General features: G+C 37.6%; 1 protein-coding gene across 4 annotated transcripts in view; it reads left to right on the top strand.

Annotated features, from left to right (window-relative positions):
- Positions 1 to 19,485, top strand: part of SCAP (SREBF chaperone) — a 67,401-nt gene that overhangs the window by 8,907 nt on the left and 39,009 nt on the right. The window contains exon 1 of one of the 4 annotated variants that reach the window (XM_087430883.1): positions 14,227 to 14,401. The exons of the other annotated variants lie outside the window; for them this stretch is intronic. The gene's annotated coding sequence lies outside the window, so the exon portion shown is untranslated. Of the gene's footprint in view, positions 1 to 14,226; positions 14,402 to 19,485 lie in introns of those variants that run through there. 4 annotated transcript variants of the gene reach the window in all.

The following is a 19,485-nucleotide window of genomic DNA, read 5'->3' as shown; positions in this document are numbered from 1 at the left end:
GAAGTGTTCCATCTTCCTCTATTTTTTGGAATAGTTTGAGAAGGATGGTTATTAAATCTTCTTTGAATGTTTGGTAAAATTCACTGCAGAAGCCATCTGGTCCTGGACTTTTATTTTTTGAGAGGTTTTTGATTACTATTTCAATCTCTTTACTTGTGATTGGTCTATTCAGATTCTCCATTTCTTCTTGGTTCAGTTTTGGGAGGTTGTATGAGCCTAAGAATTTATCTGTTTTTTCTAGATTGTCCAATTTGTTGGCATATAATTTCTCATAGTATTCTCTTATAATCCTCTGTATTTCTGTGGTATCCGTTGTAATTTCTCAAACTCTTCCATTTCTAATTTTATTTACTTGAGCCTTTTCTCTTTTTCTTAGTAAGCCTGGCTAAGGGTTTGTCTATTTTGTTTATCTTCTCAAAGAACCAACTCTTTGTTTCATTAATCCTTTCTTTTTTTTTTTTTTTTCATTAATCCTTTCTACTGTTTTTTTGTTGTCAATTTCATTTATTTCTGCTCTGATTTTTATTATTTCTCTCCTTCTGCTGACTTTGAGCTTTGTTTGTTCTTCTTTTTCTACTTCTGTTAGGTGTAATTTAAGATTGCTTATTTGGGCTTTTTCTTGTTTGTTAAGGTGGGCTTGTATTGCTATGAGTTTCCCTATCAGGACCACTTTTGCTGCATCCCATATGGTTTGGTATGGCATAGCTTCATTTTCGTTTGTTTCCAGATAGTTTTTGATTTCTCCTTTAGTTTCATCAATGATCCATTGGTTGTTCAGTAGCATGTTGTTTAATCTCCACATTTTTGTCACTTTCCCAGTTTTTTTTTAGTGCTTCATTTCCAGTTTCATAGCATTATGGTCTGAAGAGATGCTTGTTATGATTTCAATCTTCTTAAATTTATTGAGGCTTGCTTTGTTTCCCACCATATGATCTATCCTTGACAATGTTCCGTGTGCACTTGAGAAGAATGTGTAGTCAGCTGTTTTTGGATGGAGTGCTCTGTATATGTCTACTACGTCCATCTACTAGTGGACTTTCATTTAAGTCCACTATTTCTTTGTTGACTTTTTGTCTGGATGATCTATCCATTGATGTAAGTGGGGTATTAAGATCCCCTACTATTATTGTGTTGTTGTTAATGTCTCCTTTTAGGTTTGTTCATAGTTGCTTTATGTACATTGGTGCTCCTGTGTTTGGTGCATATATATTTATAAGTGATATGTCTTCTTGGTGGAGTGTCCCTTTTATCATTATGTATTTCCCTTCTTTGTCTTTCTTAACCTGTTTTATCTTGAAGTCTACTTTGTCTGATATGAGTATGGCAACACCTGCTTTCTTTTGTTTTCCATTAGCTTGGAGTATTGTCTTCCATCCTTTCACTCTGAGCCTGTGCTTGTCTTTAGAGCTGAGATGTGTTTCCTGGAGGCAGCATATTGTTGGGTCTTGCTTTTTAATCTGTCCTGCCACTCTGAATCTTTTGATTGGAGAGTTCAATCCATTTACATTTAGGGTAATTATTGATATATGAGGGCTTAATGTTGCTGTTTTGTCACTTATTTTCTGGTTCTTTTGCATTTCCTTTGTTTCTTGTCCCATTTGTTTCGGACTGCCAATTCAGTTTGGTTGTTCTGTGTTATGACTCTTCTAGTTTTCTCTTTGTTTATCATATGTGATTTTGTTTTGATTATTTGTTTAGTGGTTACCTTGGGGTTTGTGTAAAAAATCTTGTGTATGAGATAGTCCATTATCTGATGGCCTCCTGTTTCCTTATACTAAGTCAGTTCAATCACTGTCCTCTTCCCCTTCTACGTCGTTCTTGTTATACCTTATTCTATCTTGTGTTGTGGCTGTGTGTTTACAGTAAAGAGGTTAAATTTATTTTTGGTGAATTCCTTCCTTTGATCTTTCATTTTGGTATTTAAGTGGTTGCTAACCTATTCCGGTAAAGATCTACTATTTTTCTGAGTTTATCTACCTATTTTTCTCCTTGCTCCAAGCTTTGTATTCCCTTTCTCTTCTTTTTTTCAGGCCTGCGGGCCTTCTTGAGTATTTCTTGTAGTGGGGGTCTTGTTGCCATGAACTTCCTTAGCTTTTGTTTATCTGGGAGAGTTACTATTTCTCCATCACATTTGAAGGATATTTTTGCTGGATACAGTATTCTTGGCTGAAAGTTTTTTTTTTATTATTGATGTTTTAATAGTTTTTAACATTGTGAAATTTTGGGTTGTACATTTTTGTTTGTCCATCACCATATATATGACTCCCTTCACCCCTTGTGCCCACTCCCCACCCCCATTGCCTCTGGTAACCATAATACAGTTTTCTCTGTCCGTGTTTTGGTTTATATTCCACATATGAGTGAGATCATACAGTGTTTGTCTTTCTCCTTCTGGCTTACGTCAGTTAACATAATACCCTCCAGGCCCATCCATGTTGTTGCAAATGGGACGATTTTGTCTTTTTTATGGCTGAGTAGTATTCCATTGTGTATATATACCACATCTTCTTAATCCAGTTGTCAGTCGAGGGACACTTAGGTTGCTTCCACTTCTTGGCTATGGTGAATAGTGCTGCAATGAACATAGCGGTGCATAAGCCTCTTTGGATTGTTGATTTCAGGTTCGGTGGATAGATTCCCAGTAGTGGGATGGCTGGGTCATAGGGCATCTCTATTTTTAATTCTTTGAGGAATCTCCATACCGTTTTCCTTAGAGGCTGCACCAGTTTGCATTCCCACCGGCTGTGTATGAGGGTTCCTGTTTCTCCACAGCCTCTCCAACACTTGTTGTTTTTTGTCTTGGTGATTATAGCCATTCTAACGGGCGTGAGGTGATATCTTAGTGTTGTTTTGATTTGCATTTCTTGGCTGAAAGTTTTTGTCCTTCAGTATTTTGAATATATCATTCCAGTCTCTCCTAGCCTGTAAAGTTTCTGTTGAGAAATCCGCTGAGTGCCTGATGGGAGTTCCTTTGTACGTTATTTTTTGTTTTTGTCTAGCTGCCCTTAATATTGTTTCTTTGTCATTGACTCTGGCTAGCCTTACCACTAGGTGTTGTGGAGTGGGCCTTTGCCTGTTAACATATTTAGGTGTCCTGTTGGCCTTGCTTACTGGTATTTCCTGCTCCTTCCCCAGGTTTGGGAAATTCTCAGCTATTATTTCCTTGAATAGGCTCTCTGTTCCTCTTTCCCTCTCTTCTCCCTCAGGAACACCTATAATTCTTATGTTACATTTCCTAATAGGCTGCTCATTTTTCTTTATTGTGGTAAATACATGTAACATAAATTTACCATCTGAACCATTTTTAAGTGTACAGTTTAGTGGTATTAAATACATTTATAAGGTTGTGCAACCTTCACCACCATCCATCTTCATATTTCTCTTCATCTTGCAAAACTAAAACTCTTTACCCATTAAATAGTAACTCACAATTCTCTCCTCTCCCAAGCCCCTGGCAACCACCATTCTACTTTCTATCATTATGATTTTGACTACTCTAAGTACCTCATATAAGTGGAATCATACAGTATTTGTCTTTTTATGATGGGCTTATTTCACTTAGCCTAATATCCTCATGGTTCATCCATGTTGCAGCATGTGTCAGAATTTCCTTCCTTTTTAAGGCTGAATAATATTCCATGGTATGTATATACCAAATTTGTTTATCCATTCATCCGTTGATGGACATTTGGGTTGTTTCCACCTTTTGACTATTATGAATGATACTGTTATGAACATGGGTATACAAATATTTGTTCACATCTCTGTTTTCAATTCTTTGGGTATATAGAGAAGTGGAATTAAAGTGGAATTGCTGGATCATATGGTAATTCTATGATTAATTTTTTGAGCAACCACCATACTGTTTTCCACAGTGGCTGTACCATTTTACCTTCTTACCAGCAATGCATAAGGATTCCGATTGCTCCATGTCCTTGCCAACACTTGTTATTTTCTGTTTTTTTTGATAGTAGCCATCCTAATGGGTGTGAGGTGGTATCTCATTGTAGTTTTGATTTGCATTTTCCTAATGATTAGTGATGTTGAGCATCTTTTCATGTGCTTATTGGCCATTTCTGTATCTTCTTTAGAGAAATGTCTGTTCAAGTCCTTTGCTCATTTTTGAATTGGGTTGTTTGTTTTTTTGTTGCTGAGTTGTAGTTCTTTATATATTCTGGATATTAATCCCTTATTAGATAATAGGATTTGCAAATATTGTCTCTCATTCTGTGGGTTGTTGTTTCATTCTACTGATAGTTTCCTTTGCACAAAAATTATTAATTTTTGGGCCGGCCCTGTGGCTTAGCGGTTAAGTGCGCACGCTCCGCTGCTGGCGGCCCAGGTTCAGATCCCGGGCGCACACCGACGCACTGCTTCTCCGGCCATGCTGAGGCCGTGTCCCACATACAGCAGCTAGAAGGATGTGCAGCTATGACATACAACTATCTACAGGGCTTTGGGGGAAAAAATACATTAAAAAAAAAATTATTAATTTTTATGATGTCCAATTTGTCTATTTTTTTTCTTTTGTTGCCTGTGGTTTTGGTGTCATATCCAAGAAATCCTTGCCAAATCCAATATAATGAAGCTTTCCCCCTATGTTTTCTTTTAAGAGTGTTATAGTTTTAACTCTTCCTGTAGGTCTTCGATCCATTTTGAGTTATTTTTTGTATATGATGTAAGGTAAGTGTCCAACTTAACTCTTTTGCATGTGACAGTCCAGTTTTCCCAGCACCATTTGTTGAAGACTGTCCCAAAGAGAAGGGCACCAGGTGAACCTCATCTCTTGGCTCTCTTCTTTGCCGCTCTTCCCCTCACAAACAGCTCTTTTGCACATTTTGTGTTTGGAATGGAACTGTCTCCCATGCGGCATTTATATTCAAAGCTTTTGAGATAGTAATAAAATAGAGACTCATCACACCTCCACTTTTGGGTAAACTATCAAGAACCCTGAGGCTTTCCAGGAGACCACAGTTTTTTCAGGAAACCAGGCAAGGGGCATCCATCCTGTGTGGCCTGGATGTGCCCATGTGTGGCTGGGAGCAAGAGGCTGGTCCTGGCCATACTCCTGCCAGCATCTGCTGGGACTGAGGCTCAGGGCACCCTCCCCCTGGGCCAAAGGTCTTATCTTGTGACATGACAGGGCTGCCCCATTGGACTCCTGGGTTGTTTCTAGCTTTAAAACAGATTCTTTGCCCACGTTCATAGCAGTGGTCAGTTCAATCCCTTTGTTGGTCATTCCTGACGAAGTCAAGAGGGAATAAGAATGTAGGTAGTTCACACTGTGGAAGAAAATCTTTAGTAAATTTGTTGATATTCAATTATGAAGAAGGTCAGCCTCCTGTACATGGTTATTTGTGATGACCATCACAACCAATTAATTTAATTTGGTTTTCCTTCAATCTGAGTGTTGCTGGGCCATCCCAACAATTATTCTAAATGTGGCAATAATCATCGCCCTGAATCTGTGTGTTTTCAGGCTTCCAGTTCTCTGAAATCAGCTTTCATTCATTAGCTGAAATCTCTTTCTTTTTTCAGTACTGTTAACTTGGTCTGCTGAAAGTTCTTCCAGCTTATTTGGCTAATTTTGATGCTTAGAGAAGCCGAATTTCGTGTCCTGATCATTGGTCCACTTTGCAAAGCAGCTTTCAGAAAAACTTTCTTTCCCCCAAAGATGAATTGTTTGCGCCAGTGGACTAGTTGAGCACAGCGAACAGACAGACCTGCAGTGACTTTCCGGCGCCAGACGAGGTACTGGATGCTCTAGGGAACACAAAGGTGATTCAGCTCTGATCTTCTCCTGAGAGGGACCAGTCAATTAGGGGAGGCCAAGATAGTCAGAATGAACAGAGGGCAGGGGGAAATACACAGTTACAGAAACTCAAGAGAAGGGGGCTGCTGCTTCCACAAAGAAGTTTTATTCATCATTTTTAAAGATTTTATTTATTTATTTATTTCCCCCTCAAAGCCCCAGTAGATAGTTGTATGTCATAGCTTCACATCCTTCTAGTTGCTGTATGTGGGACGCGGCCTCAGCATGGCCGGAGAAGCAGTGCGTTGGTGCGCGCCCAGGATCCGAACCCGGGCCGCCAGCAGTGGAGCGCGTGCACTTAACCGCTAAGCCACGGGGCCGGCCCTTATTCATCATTTTTAAATTTTAGCTTTTCACTGCAGTAATACATTCACATGTCACAAAATTCAAAAGGTATAACAGAGTATACACGGGAAAGTTTCCCTTCCATCTTACTCTTGGCCACCAGATCCTCTCCCCAGAGACAGCCAGTGTTACCAGTTCTCACGTGTCCGTTCAGGGGTGTTTTGTGCCTAATACTGACAAATACAAGAGAGCTCATTTCTTCTACATGAAAGTAGCACCCTGTACTCTGGTTTTTTCTGTTTGTGATAGTCATTATCAATACGTAAGAGCTTTCTCATTGTCTTTACAACTCGATAATATTCCATTGTCAGGATGTACCTTAATTTAATTTAGCCAGAGCTTTATTGATGGACATGTAAGGTGTTTTAAATTTTGCTAGTGCAGACAACGCTAAGTAACCTCCTATATGCGTCAGTCCATGCATGGCCAAATGCATCTGTCCATCACTTGCCAGAGGCAGGAGTGCTGGCTTGGTGAGTATGTACTTTTGTAATTTTGATAGTTCTCACTAGATAAATCTCATAGAGGTCTTGTCCACGTATGCGTCTCAGCTGTGTGTGGCGGTGCCTGTTTGTCCACACCCTCACCAGCATTGTGGTACCACACAGTTTGATCTTTGCCAATTTGATAGGTGAAAAAATAGTTTGTGTAGATTTTTTTCCCCCAAACTTCTAAGTTTAACCTCCAGAAAAGTTAAAATAATAATAGAATGAGCAGTCACATTATATCAGGGATAGTTTTAATTTGTCTGTCTCCTGTTGCTATAAGGTTGAAAGACCATTTCTATTTTATTTTTTGTGAAAAAGCTGGTTGTATTCTTTGCCCATTTTTCTATTGGGCTTTGGTGTTTTTTTAATTGGTTTTGTAAAAATTGTTTATTTATCAAAGAACTTATCACTTTGTCAGTGATATGAATGGCAGTTATATTTTTCCATATTGTTATTTATCTTCTTACTTAGGATGGTTTTGTCATGAAAAAAATTTTGGTTCTTACTGGGGTCATATTTATTGGCCTTTTAAGGTGAGTTCTCTGTTGTACCTAGAAAGATCCTCCTAGTAGAAGAGTATGAAAAATTATCCTGTGGTGTCTTTTTTTTTTTTTTCTTGTGAGGAAGATCAGCCCTGAGCTAACATCCATGCTAATCCTCCTCTTTTTGCTGAGGAAGACCAGCTCTGAGCTAACATCTATTGCCAATCCTCCTCCTTTTTTTTTTTTTCCCCAAAGCCCCAGTAGATAGTTGTATGTCATAGCTACACATCCTTCTAGTTGCTATATGTGGGATGCGGCCTCAGCATGGCCGGAGAAGCGGTGCGTCGGTGCGCACCCGGGATCCGAACCCGGGTCGCCAGCAGTGGAGCGCACACACTTAACCGCTAAGCCACGGGGCCGGCCCTCTTAACAAGTTTCAAGTACAACAGTATTATTAATTATGGTCACCAGGCTGTACATTAGATCCCCAGAGCTTATTCATTTTATAACTTAAGGCTTCTACACTTTGACCAGCATCTCCCCATCTCCCCCACCCGCTACCATCTGGTAATAACCATAACCATTCCACTCTCTGTTTCTGTGAGTTTGACACTTTTTTTTAAGAGTCCACATGTAAGTGGGATCATACAGTATTTATCTTTCTCTTTCTGCCTAATTTCATTTACCATCATGTTCTCTGGGTTCTTCCATGTTGTTGCAGATGGCAGGATTTCTTTCTTTCTCATGGTTGAATAATATTTCATTGTATATATATACTACATCTTCTTTATCCATTTATCTATTGGTGGACAGGTTTTTTTTGGCTTTTGTGAATAATACTGCAGTGAACATGGGTGTGGAGATATCACTTCAGGATAATGATTTTGTTTCCTTTGGGTATATACCCAGAAGTGGGATTGCTGGATCATATGGTAATTTGGTTTTTGGTTTAAAAAATTTTTGTGTGTGTGTGTGAGGAACATCAGCCCTGAGCTAACATCCGATGCCAATCCTCTTCTTTTTTGTTGAGGAAGATTGGTCCTGGGCTAACATCCGTGCCCATCTTCCTCTACTTTATATGGGACGCTGCCACAGCATGGTTTGACAAGTGGCGTGCTAGTGTGTGTCCGGGATCCAAACCTACAAACCCTGGGCTGCCGCAGCAGAGCGCGCGCACTTAACCGCTAAGCCATGGGGCTGGCCCTGCATTTCTCTTATGATTAGTGATGTTGAACACCTTTTCATGTACCTGTTGGGCATTTGTATGTCTTCTTTGGAAAAATGTCTGTTCAGATCCTTTGCCCATTTTTTATTGAGTATTTTTTTTTTTTTGCTATTGAGTGATATAATTTCTTACATGTTTTGGATATTAACTCCTTAACAAATATATGGTTTTGCAAATATTTTCTCCCATTCCGTAGGTTGCCTTTTCATTTTGTTAATTTATTCCTTTGCTGTGCAGAAGCTTTTTAATTTGTTGTAGTACTATTCATTCATTTTTGCTTTTTTTGCCTGTGCTTTTGGTGTCATATCGAAAAATCATTACCAAGACCAGTGTCAAGGAGCCTTTTCTGTATGTTTTCTTTCGGGACTTTTATGGTTTTGGATCTTACATTTGAGTCTTCAATCCATTTGAGTTAATTTTTATGAGTGGTACAAGATAAGGATCCAGTTTTATTATTTTGTATGTGGATATCCTGTTTTCCCAACACCGTTTATTGAAGAGACTATCCTTTCCTCATTGTGTATTCTTGGTGCCCTTGTCAAAGATTAGTTGACCCTACACATGTGGATTTATATCTAGGCTCTCTGTTCTGTTCCATTGGTTGTATGTCTGTTTTTATGCCAGAATCACACTGTTGATTACTATAGCTATTTAATGTAGTTTGAAATCAGAAAGTATGATGCCTCTAGCTTTGTTCTTCTTTCTCAAGATTACTTTGGCTATTTGGGGTCTTTTGTTCCATATGAATTTTAGGATTATTTTTTCTATTTCTGTGAAAAATGCCATTGGAATTTTGAAAGAGATTGCATTGAGTCTGGAGATTGCTTTGAGTAGTATGGACATTTTAACAATATTAATTCTTCCAGTCGGTGAACATAGGCTATTTTTCCATTTATTTGTGTCTTCCTCAATTTCTTTCATCAGTGTCTTACAGTTTTCAGTGTATAGGTCTTTCACCTCCTTGGTTAAATTTATTCATAGGTATTTTGTTCTTTTTGATGCTATTGTAAATGGGGTGGTTTTCTTAATTTTTTTTTCTGATAGTTTGTTGTTAGTGTATAGAAACACAACTGATTTTTGTATAGTGATTTTGTATCCTTTTACAACTTTACTGAATTTATTAGTTCTAACAGTTTTTTTTGGTGTACTTTAGGACATAAGATCATGTCATCTACAAACAGACAATTTTACTTCTTCCTTTCCAATTTGAATATTTTTTCCTTACCTAATTGCTCTGGCTAGGATTTTCAGTACTATGTTGAATAGAAGTGGGCACCATTGTCTTGTTCCTGCTCGTAGAGAAAAAACTTTGTTTTCACCATTGAGTATGATGTTAGCTGTGAGCTTCTCATCTATGGCCTTTATCATGTTGAGGTACAATCCTTCTATACCCAATTTGTTGAGGGTTTGTAGCATGAAAAGATGTTGAATTTTGTCAAATGCTTTTTCTGCAACTATTGAGATGATCATATGATTTTTATCATTTATTCTGTTAATGTGGTGTATTGTGTTTATTGATTTGTGTATGTTGAATCATCATCCTTGCATCCCAGGAATAAATCCAACTTTATTATAGTGTGTGATCTTTTTAGTGTGCTTTTGGATTCAGTTTGCTGTTATTTTTCTGAGAATTTTTGCATCTATATTCATCACGGATATTGGCCTGTAATTTTCTTTTCTTGTAGTGTCCTTCTTGGGCTTTGGTATCAGGGTAATATTGGCCTTGTGAAATGGGTTTGGAACTGTTCCCTCCTCTTCAGTTTTTTGGAAGAGTATGAGAAGGATTGGTATTAATTCTTATTTATATGTTTGGTAGAATTCTCCAGTAAAGCCATCTCTAGTCCTTGATTTTTGTTTCTTTGGGAGGTTTTTGACTACTGATTCAGTCTCCTTACTAGTAATCAGTCTGTTCAGATTTTCTCTTTCTTCATGATTCATTCTTGGTAGGTTGTGTGTTTCTAGGAATTAATCCGTTTCTTCTAGGTTGTCGAAGTTATTGGCATATAATTGTTCATGGTAGTCTCTTATGATCCTTTGTATTTCTGTGGTATCAGTTGTAACATCTCCTCTTTCATTTCTGATTTTATTTATTTGAGTCCTCTCTCTTTTTTTCTTGGTGGGTCTAGCTATAGGTTTGTCAATTTTGTTTATCTTTTCAAAAAACCAGCTCTTAGTTTCATTGAACCTTTCTATTGTCTTTTTAGACTCTATTTCATTTATTTCCACTCTGATCTTTGTTATTTCCTTCCTTCTACTAACTTTCGGCTTAGTTTGTTATTTTTTTTTTTTTAGTTCCTTGAAGTATAAAGTTGGATTGTCTGTTTGAGATCTTTCTTTTTTCTAAATGTAGACCTTTATTGCTGTAACCTTTTCTCTTAGAACTGCTTTTGCTGCATGCCATAAGTTTTGGTATGTTGTGTTTCCATTTTCGTTTGTTTCAAAATATGTTTTTATTTCTCTTTTGACTTCATCTTTGGCTTGGTTGTTCAGGAGTGTGTTGTTTAATTTCCACATATTTGTGAATTTTCTGGTTTTCCTCTTGTTAATGATTTCTATTTTCAAAGTTCTAGTTTTGTTGTAGTCAAAAAAGATACCTGGTGTGATTTCAGTCTTATTAAATTTGCTAAGATTTGTTTTGTGATCTAACACATGCTCTATCTTGGGGAATGTTCTATGTGTGCTTGAGAAGAATGTGTATTCTGCTGCTGTTTGGATGAAATGTTCTCTATATGTCTGTTAGGTCCATTTGGTCTAAAGTATAGTTCATGTCCAATGTTTCCTTATTAATTTTTTGTTTGGATGATCTATCCATTGTTGAAAGTGGGGTATTGAAGTGTCCCTCTTATTACTGTATTGTTGTCTATTTCTCCCTTCAGATCTGTTAGTATTTGCTTAATATATTTAGGTGTTCTGATGTTGGGTACATATATATTTATAATTGTTGTAGCTTCTTGATGAATTGATGTCTCTATCATCATATAATGACCTTTTTTGTCTCTTGTTAAGTTTTTGACTTAAAGTCTATTTTGTCTGATATAAGTATAGCTATCCCTGCTCTCTTTTGGTTTCCATTTGCGTGGAATGTCATTTTCTGTCCCTTTACTTTGAGTCTTTTTGTGTCCTTAAAGCTGAAGTGAGTCTCTTGTAGGCAGCATACAGTTGAGTCTTGTTTTTTTTTTTTTTTTGTGAGGAAGATTGGCCCTAAGCTAACATCTGCCAATCCTCCTCTTTTTGCTGAGTAAGACTGGCCCTGGGCTAACATCTGTGCCCATCTTCCTACACTTTATATGGGACGCCACCACAGCATGGCTTGCCAAGTGGTGCGTCAGTGTGCGCCCAGGATCCGAACTGGCGAACCCCGGGCCACCGCAGCGGAGCACACGCACTTAACTGCTTGCACCACTGGGCCGGCCCCAAGTTGAGTCTTGTTTTATCCATCAGCTACTTTTTGCCTTTTGATTAGACAATTTAATGCATTTAAATTTAAAGTAATTATTGATAGGTAAGGACTTACTTATGTCATCTTATTGATTGTTTTCTGGCTGTTTTATAGTTCCTTTGTTCTTTTTTTCCTCTCTTGCTGTCTTCCTTTTTAAATTGATGATTTTTCGTAATGATATGTTTTGATTCCTTTCTCTTTATCTTTTGTGTATCTGCTGTACTTTTTGCTTTGTGGTTACCATGAGGGTTACATAAAACATCTTATATTTATAACAGTCTATTTTATGTTAATAACAACCTAATTTCAATAGTATACAAAAACTCTGTGTTTTTACCCCCCACACACGTTTCATGTTTTTGATGTCACAGTTTACATCTTTTTATATTGTGTATCGATCCATTAGCAACTTCTTGTAGCTGTAGTGATTTTTAATACTTTTGTCCTTTAACCTTTATACTAGAATTAAGTGATTGACACACCATCATATTACAATATTAGAGTATTCTTTTTTTTTTTTTTTTTTTTTTTAAAGATTTTATTTATTTATTTTTTCCCCCCAAAGCCCCAGTAGACAGTTGTATGTCATAGGTTCACATCCTTCTAGTTGCTGCATGTGGGACTCGGCCTCACGTTGGACGGAGAAGTGGCGCCTTGGGGCTTGCCCGGGATCCGAACCCGGGCCGCCAGCATCAGAGCGCGCGCACTTAACCGCTAAGCCACGGAGCCGGCCCCTATTAGAGTATTCTGAATTTGACTATATACTTACTTTTACCAGTGTGTTTTATATTTGTGTATGTTTTCATGTTACTAATTAGTGTCTTTTCATTTCAGCTTGAAGAACTCCTTTCAGCATTTCTTGTAAGACAGGTCTAGTGGTGATAACTCTCTTAAGCTTTTGTTTGTCTTGCAAAGTCTTTATTTCTCCTTCATTTCTGAAGGACAACTTTGCTGGGTAAAGTATTCTTGCTTGGCAGTTTTTTCTTGTAGCTCTTTGAATATATCATCCCACTCTCTACTGCCCCACAAGCTTTCAGCTGAGAAATCCGCTGATAACCTTAGGGGGATTCCCTTGTATGTGCAGAATTTTTCTCTTGTTGCTTTTAAAATTTTCTTTGTCTTTGATATGAGATGATTTTATTACAGTGTGTCTTGGAGAAGATCTTTTTGGGTTGAATATTTTTGGGGACCTATGAGTTTTATGAATTTTTATGTCTGGATCTCTCCCCAGATTTTGGAAAGTCTCAGCCATTATTTCTTTAAATAAGCTTTGCTTCCCTTCCTGCCTCTCTTCTCCTGAGACTCCAGCAGTGCTTAAATTGTTTCTCTTGATGGTATGCTATGATTCATATAGGCTTTCGTCACTCTTTTATTTTTATTATTTTCTCTTTCTTCTCCTCTGATTGGATAATTTCAAATGACCTTTGACTTCACAAATTCTTCTGCTTGATCAAGTCTGCTGTTAATGCTCTCTATTGCATTTTTCATTTCATTCATTGTATTCTTTAGCTCCAGAACTTCTGTTTGGTTCTTTTTTATGATTTCTATCTCTCTGTTAAACTTCTCGTTTTGTTCATGTACTGTTTTCCTGATTTCACTGAGTTGTGTTTTTTTGTAGCTCACTGAGCTTTAAAACAACTATTTTGAATTCTTTGTTGGGCAGATTGCAGATCTACATTTCTTTGGGGTCAGTAACTGGAAAATTATTGTATTCCTTTGGTGGTGTAATGTTTCCTTCATTTTTCATGTTCCTTGAAGTCTTGTATTGCTGTCTTTGCATTTGACGAAGCAGTCATCTCCAGTCTTTACTGACTGGCTTTGGGAGAGAAATACCTTCTGTCTGCTCTGCTAGGGAATTAGAGGCTTTCTTAGTGAATGACGCTTGCATTATCAGATATTCCAAATGCTTTTTAAATGGTTGTCAAGTATTAGAATCAACCTATAGAAAGTGTATGGGAGGTTTTTAAACAGTTGAGAAAGTAAATATTATAAACCTTGATAACATATGAAGAGATAAGCATCACAATAACTGAAATCAGAAATACATTCCAGTACTATATTAATATAAATATGTGTATGTACTACTACTTTTATAGTTGAAAAATAATCACCATTGTGGCTCGTAAAGGGGAACTTTGGAGTAATACTCTATTGCTTGGTATGAATGGTGTTTAGGTTAAATGGCTATGTATAATTTCATGGAGCTATATGTTTATAATTTGTATACTTTTCTGTTATACTTTGTGCTAAATTTGAAGTTTATTTAAAGAAAAGAAGTCAGTACTCATCATAAAAAAATTTGAAGTATACATAGTTGAATTAAAATCTCTTTCCATATAATCATGCCACATGAAGACCAGCAGCTACTACTAACATTTCCTTCCATTCTTTTGTTGTGCATTTTTTTGCCTGTAACCTTTATTTTATTTTTTCAGATTGTAAAAGTAATACATGCCCTGTGTAGAAAACTTGTTAAACACAGTAAGGCACTACATACTTCTCACAATGGAATGATGATATGATTGACAGAGATGCCAACAGCCATAATATGGAAAGTTTCTTCAATGGCAAAGAATCCAGATATTTATGAAGATTTTTACATTAAAAAATGTAAGGGTTCTAATTCTGGTCAAGGTGTAGTAAGCACACTCTGCCCTTTCTCTCTAACTGAATACAACTAAAATCCCTGCACAGACTGCATGGATCAGCTGTCTGAGTACCTGAAAGATATGATAGCAGATGGATTGGGAAAGGAGACTATTTTTGTTTCTGTTTTTTCTCTTCGTAGAATACCTTCCCGCCTGGAATCAAAGGTAGCCCAACACCTGGAACTGGGCACTGGGTGCAGACAGAGATCCAAGAGAAGCCCTCTCTTTCTAGTCTGAGGAACAGGAATAGGGATACCTATGGGTCAAGGGGTAGGGATGGAGGAAGAGAATCTCTTGGGTTTTTTATTTTTGCTTTGTTTTTTTCCATTTTCTCCTGCCCTGGCCCCCATGAAATTATTTAGTGGTGGAGACAGCAATGGCATTGGCAGCCAGGTGGGAGAGGAATCCTTTTATTTATTTATTTTTTTTATTTTTTTTTTAATTTTTTGTTTATTGCAGTAACATTGGTTTATAACATTGTAAAAATTTCAGGTGTACATCATTGTACTTCTATTTCTGCATACATTACATCATGTTCACCACCAAAATACTAATTACAACCCATCACCACACACATGCACCGAATCATCCCCTTCACCCTCCTCCCTCCCCCCTTCCCCTCTGGTAACCACCAATCCAATCTATGTGTTTGTTTATTGTTGCTATTATCTACTACTTAATGAAGGAAACCATGCGGTACTTGACCTTCTCCCTCTGACTTATTTCACTTTGCATTATACCCTCAATGTCCATCCGTGATGTCACAAATGGCTGGATTTCATCGTTTCTTATGGCTGAGTAGTATTCCATTGTGTATAAATACCACAGCTTCTTTATCCATTCGTCCCTTGATGGGCACTTAGGTTGCTTCCAAGTCTTGGCTATTGTGAATAACGCTGCAATGAACACATGGGTGCATGTACCTTTACAAATTGGTGTTTTCAAGTTCTTTGGATAAATACCCAGCAGTGGGATGGCTGGATCATATGGTAGTTCTATCCTTGATTTTTTGAGGAACCTGCATACTGTTTTCCAGAGTGGCTGCACCAGTTTGCACTCCCACCAGCAGTGTATGAGAGTTCCCTTCTCTCCACATCCTCTCCAACACATGTTGTTTCCTGTCTTGTTAATTATAGCCATTCTGACGGGTGTCAGGTGATATCTCATTGTAGTTTTGATTTGCATTTCCCTGATAGTTAATGATTTTGAACATCTTTTCATGTGTCTGTTGGCCATCTGTATATCTTCTTTGGAGAAATGTCTGTTCAGGTCCTTTGCCCATTTTTTAATTGGTAGTTTTTTTTTGTTGGTAAGATGCATGAGTTCTTTATATATTTTGGAGATTAAGCCCTTATCAGATGTATGGTTTGCAAATATCTTCTCCCAATTGTTAGGTTGTCTTTTCGTTTTGTTGATGGTTTCCTTTGCTGTGCAGAAGCTTTTTAGTTTGATGTAGTCCCATTTGTTTATTTTTTCTATTGTTTCTCTTGCCCGGTCAGACGTGGTGTTTGAGAAGATGTTGCTAAGGCTGATGTCGAAGAGCGTACTGCCTATGTTTTCTTCTAGAAGTTTCACAGTTTCAGGTCTTACATTCAAGTCTTTAATCCATTTGGAGTTAATTTTTGTGTATGGTGTAAGGTAAGGGTCTACTTTCATTTTTTTGCATATGGCTATCCAGTTTTCCCAACACCCTTTGTTGAAGAGACTTTCTTTTCCCCATTGTATGTTCTTGGCTCCTTTGTCAAAGATTAGCTGTCCATAGATGTGTGGGTTTATTTCTGGGCTTTCGATTCTATTCCATTGATCTGTGTGTCTGTTTTTGTGCCAGTACCATGCTGTTTTGGTTACTACAGCTTTGTAGTATATTTTGAAATCAGGGAGTGTGATACCTCCAGCTTTGTTCTTTTTTCTCAGGATTCCTTTAGCTATTCGGGGTCTTTTATTGTTCCATATAAATTTTAGGATTCTTTGTTCTATTTCTGTGAAAAATGTTGTTGGAACTTTGATAGGGATTGCATTGAATCTATAGATGGCTTTAGGAAGTATGGACATCTTAACTATGTTAATTCTTCCAATCCAAGAGCACGGAATATCTTTCCATTTCTTTGTGTCTTCTTCAATTTCTTTCAGAAATGTTTTATAGTTTTCGGTGTACAGATCTTTCACCTCTTTGGTTAAGTTTATTCCTAGGTATTTTATTCTTTTTGTTGCAATTGTAAATGGGATGGTATTCTTAATTTCTCTTTCTGCTACTTCGTTGTTAGTGTACAGAAATGCAACTGATTTTTGTATGTTGATTTTGTATCCTGCAACTTTACCATATTCGTTTATTACTTCTAAAAGTTTTCTGGTGGATTCTTTTGGGTTTTCTATATATAAAATCATGTCATCTGCAAATAGTGACAGTTTCACTTCTTCCTTTCCAATTTGGATCCCTTTTATTTCTTTCTCTTTCCTGATTGCTCTGGCTAGGACTTCCAGTACTATGTTAAATAGGAGTGGTGACAGTGGGCATCCTTGTCTGGTAGAGGAATCCTTTTGGTTATAGGGATTATGGTCCCAAGAGCATAGAGAGATTCGCTAATTTTGTTCTCTTGATCCTTTCACCACTTTACCCCAGAGGCAGTCACAGTTGTGGGAGGTGCTCAGCAGAGCAGGGAAACTAAAGTCCTTCCTTTCTAGCCACAGGACTGGAAAAGGGGCCCTGGAAGCTAGAAAGTGTCGGGAAGATTGCAGGGAGGAAGGAAGTCAGCAAAGTGAACCCATAATATTGTGTGTGAACTCTTGGGTTCTCCTCCGAAATAGCATACGTGCATCTGACCCTAAACAGCATACCAGAGGCTTTGAGGACTGAACTGTGGAGTAGACTACTGCCCAAGTCGTGTGCTGGCCACTGTGTGGTATGTATGGGACAGATCAAAAAAGTACTACAGGGGCTTTGAAAACTGAACTGACCTTGGAACCACAGCCTACAGAAGGTGAATAGGAGCTTGTGGATTGGACCTCATCAAGTTGATTGCTGCTAAAACGAACAAACAGTCCAACATTTTCCATTGGATTTAAACAAGATTCAGAATAACATAACATAATATCCCAAAATTCAAGATTATTCCACATAGGAAGAATCAGGAAAATCTCATCATCTCCAAAGGGGAAAAGACAGTCAATAGATGGCAACCATGATATGACAGAGATGTTGGAATTATCGAAGAATTTAAAGCAAAAAGTGTAATTGAAATATTAATTAAAACCTTGCTGAGAAGTGAGGATGAACACTCTTGAAACAAATGGAAAATCAGGCATTTAACTTTAAAATTGGAAATTTTATAACTAAAACTAAATGAAAAGTTCATTGAATGGACTCAGTAACAGAATGGAGATAACACAAAAGTCAGCTAACTTGAAAATAGAACAATAAAAATGATCCAGTCTGAGCAACAGGAATACGAATAAACTGAAGGAAAATGAACAGGGCCAGGCCCCGTGGCCTAGTGGTTAAGTTCGTGTACTCCACTTCGGTAGCCTGGGTTTGGTTCCCGTGTGCAGACCTACGCTACTCATTTGTCAGTGGCCATGCTGTGGTGGTGGCTCACATACAAGAAGAGAAAGATTGGCAGCGGATGTTAGCTCAGGGCAAATCTTCCTCAGAAAAAAAAAAAATGAACAGAGCTTCAGGGACCCATGGGACAATAACAAAAGGTTTATCTTTCATGTTATTGGAATCCTAAAAGGAGAGGATATGGTATGGTGCAGAAAAATGTTTGAAGAAATTATGGAAAGAAATAAATAAATAAGTCCCTATTTGCTGATGACATGATAGTCTACTTAGAAAATCCCAAGGAATCTACAAAAAAGACTCTAGGTAAAACAGTATTGAAGAAGAAGAAAATGAGAGGAATAGCTCTACCCATTTCAAGACTTATTTTATAGCTATAGTAATCAAGACTGTGTAGTATTGGTGGAGGGATAGACCCATAGATCCCTGGAACATAATAGGAAACCCGGAAATAGACCCACACAAGTACAGCCAACTGCTTTTTGACTGAATGCTTATGTCCTCCTAGAATTCATATGTTGAAATCCTAACCCCCAATGTGATGGTAATAGAAAGTGGGGGCCCTTGGTAATAGGAAGTGGGGGCCCTTGGGGAATGATTAGGTCATGAGGGCTCCACTCTCATGAATGGGATTACTGCCCTTATAAAAGAAACCCCAGAGCACTCTCAGTCTCCTTTCTGCCGTGTGAGGACACAGTGAGAAGACGGCATCTATGAATCAGGAAGTGGACATTCACCAGAAACTGAATCTGCTGGCACCAAGATCTTGGACATCCCAGTCTCCAGAACTGTGAGAAATAAATGTTTGTTGTTTAAGCCACCCAGTGTATGGTATTTTTGTTATAGCAGCCCAAATGGACTAAGACAGGTGCCAAAGCAATTCAGTGGAGAAAGGGTAGTCTTTTCAACAATTGGTGCTAGAACAATTGGATATCCATAGGAAAGGAAAAAAAAAAAACAACCTAGACCTAAACCTCACATCTTATACAAAAAGTAACTCAAATGGATCAGAGATTTAAATGTAAAACTATAAAAAATTTTAGGAGAAAACAGCAGAGAAAATTTTCAAAAGTAGGGCTTGGTGTAGAATTTTTATACATGACACCTAAAGCATGATCCATAAAGAAAAAAAAATGGGTAAATTAGACTTCATCAAAATTAGAAACTTTGGCTCTGTTGAAGAGTCTGTGAAAAGAATAAAAAAAAAAAAGACAAGCTACAGACTGGGAGGAAATATTTGCAAACAACTAAGACTCATATCTAGAATATATAAGGAAATCTCAATAACAACTCCTGAATACCCATTAGATCAAAGAAGAAAGCATAAGGTATTAGAAAATACTTTGAGATGAATGAAAACAAAAATCACAACATATGGAAACTTGTGGGATGTAGCTAAAGTAGTGTTTCGAGGGAAATTTATAGCCTATATTAAGAATATAGGCCTATATTAAGAAAGAAGAGGCGGGGCCGGCCCAGTGGTGCAAGCG

The sequence above is a fragment of the Ceratotherium simum genome, chromosome 5, assembly GCF_057802395.1.
Source record: "Ceratotherium simum simum isolate JZ-2026a chromosome 5, ASM5780239v1, whole genome shotgun sequence".
Taxonomy (NCBI): domain Eukaryota; kingdom Metazoa; phylum Chordata; class Mammalia; order Perissodactyla; family Rhinocerotidae; genus Ceratotherium; species Ceratotherium simum.
This window is presented reverse-complemented; position numbering and strand designations above follow the sequence as displayed.